Consider the following 2,500-nt stretch of genomic DNA (forward strand, 5'->3'; position numbering starts at 1 on the left):
ATCCATGGAGGGTCATCATTGACTAGTTTTTGTTTTTGAAATAGTCTAGCCTTTTTTTTTTTAGCTTAGCTTAGTCCAATGCAATGTATGCGCAACTCAAGATAATCTATTTACTTAGGGACCATAAATATACAAATACGACGGTCTAGAGTAATAACAAAAAAGATTATGATATTAGAGAATTGTAATAAAAAAAAAAGGAAAGAGATCTAATCTAACTTTTTCCTAAAATTTTGGTTTGGTCCATTTTTTTTTTATTTATATTTATATCCTATTTCCCTTCAATGAATATTATCTTTATATTGATATTGTTTTGGTTTATTCAATTTCAATATTATGAGTCCTAATTTGAATAGGAATTCTTATGGTATCAATTTAGGGTCTATGATTTAAAAAAAGCTGTTCTTTCTATAGAATGATTCCCATTTCAGTCGATTTCATTCAATGCAACGATTGACCAAAAGAAAATTTTAATAAATAATAAAATAAATTGCATGAACTTAGCTCAATCAAATATTGATATTGATTTTTTATTTTTATGCAATGATTTGGTCTAATGAATTCGTCTATTTATTTAGATTGTATCCGTGTGAGATAATGATAAATAAAAGGAAGGGACGAATTGACAAAAAACGATATAAAAAATGATTAGAAAAAAAAGGGGGGGGTAGAATTAGGTATATGGAATCTAATGGCTATAAGCCAACTCTTGTCCATCCTTTGAGGAATAATTCTAGAATCCGATTGAATCTAAGATATGAATAGTTGGTTTACGTTATGTAAGAAACACATGTATATGGGATATTAGATATTGACTAGTTATATATGAACTCAAAATATATCTAATCCACCCTACTACTGTGGATTTAGATAGGGATTCCAATAGAAGAATAGAAGTTCTTCTGTTTCGTCTTTGACTCTGAATTGAATGAATAAAGAGATAAAATAAAGACAAAACGAAGAATTCAAAGCAAAGAATGGGTTAGAAAAAAAGAAATGGAAGAACAAAGTATGCGCGGATTCAAAAAAATCCAGTGGATAGGAACTAAAAAAAAGATATCGAAATAGTTCTGACGGTTCAATAATATTCTCACTTCCATTCGGAGTTCTTAGTTACTTGGGCAGGTTGAATCTTAGTGATGGAATAATATAATTAAGTAAAAATTCATTGGATGATTGTATCATTAACCATTTCTTTATTTTGGTGCGAGGAACTTATCATGAATCCACTGGTTTCTGCCGCTTCCGTTATTGCTGCTGGGTTGGCTGTCGGGCTTGCTTCTATTGGACCTGGAGTTGGTCAAGGTACTGCTGCGGGCCAAGCTGTAGAAGGTATCGCGAGACAACCCGAGGCAGAGGGAAAAATACGAGGTACTTTATTGCTTAGTTTGGCTTTTATGGAAGCTTTAACAATTTATGGGCTGGTTGTAGCATTGGCACTTTTATTTGCGAATCCCTTTGTTTAATCCTATAAACATGAGAATTGTGTATTTTTTTTTTCTTATTTTATGGCTTGGGACTTACTCCTCGCTTTTTCGAATTATATCAAGATTTCACCCCTACAATTACTTATTTGTTGGGACAATAATCCATGGGAAGGATTAATTTGAGGATGAGGAATTATCACACTGACTCGCTTTCTTCCTTCCCCTTCTTAGTTCAAGAGAAACCTTTTTTATTGTTTAAAGGAGTGTTGCAACAAATGAGGTATTTTGCCATTGACATGAAACCCGCCCCCCCCTAATTCTAATAAGTATCATTATTATTGGGAATTTTCAACTGAAAAAAAAAAATACATTTCTAGCTAAATAGAATCTATTTTTGACTCCGTTTAGACGTAGGTAAATAAAAATTTATAATAATGAATAATTTAATAATAATAAATTAATTAATATTAATAATAAATTAATAATTTATTAAAAAAAAAAAAGAAATACATAGAATTAGAATAATTAGAATAATCTAAATATGATAGAATAGAATAAATAGAAAAGGAGTCAAAGTGATATAATACAAAAAAAAGAACCGAGTTCTTTTTTTTTTTTTTTAGTCTATCTAAAATAAAATAGGAGATCATATGAAAAATGTAACCGATTCTTTCCTTTCCTTGGGTCACTGGCCATCCGCCGGGAGTTTCGGATTTAATACCGATATTTTAGCAACAAATCCAATAAATCTAAGTGTAGTCCTTGGTGTATTGATCTTTTTTGGAAAGGGAGTGTGTGCGAGTTGTTTATTTCAAGAATAGGCTGGATTCACCCAGTTGCACTTTTTTTCATTATAACTAGGAAAGAAAAGAGTGCATGATCCCGCGAATTACTTCTGAATAAATTTCAAAATCATATTTAAGAACCATAGCATTTCGTCATTCATTGGTACATCGACTTTGATTCTCTATTAACCAATAATCCGGGACCATTAACATGGTTAAGGCCAAACTGTTTGAAGTTCAGATGCAGCAGGGTACTCTTTCTACTACTATGTTAATAAATACAGAAAT

The sequence above is a fragment of the Durio zibethinus genome, unplaced genomic scaffold (genome assembly GCF_047325235.1).
Source record: "Durio zibethinus cultivar Kanyao isolate XHJ-2024 unplaced genomic scaffold, ASM4732523v1 HiC_scaffold_287, whole genome shotgun sequence".
Taxonomy (NCBI): domain Eukaryota; kingdom Viridiplantae; phylum Streptophyta; class Magnoliopsida; order Malvales; family Malvaceae; genus Durio; species Durio zibethinus.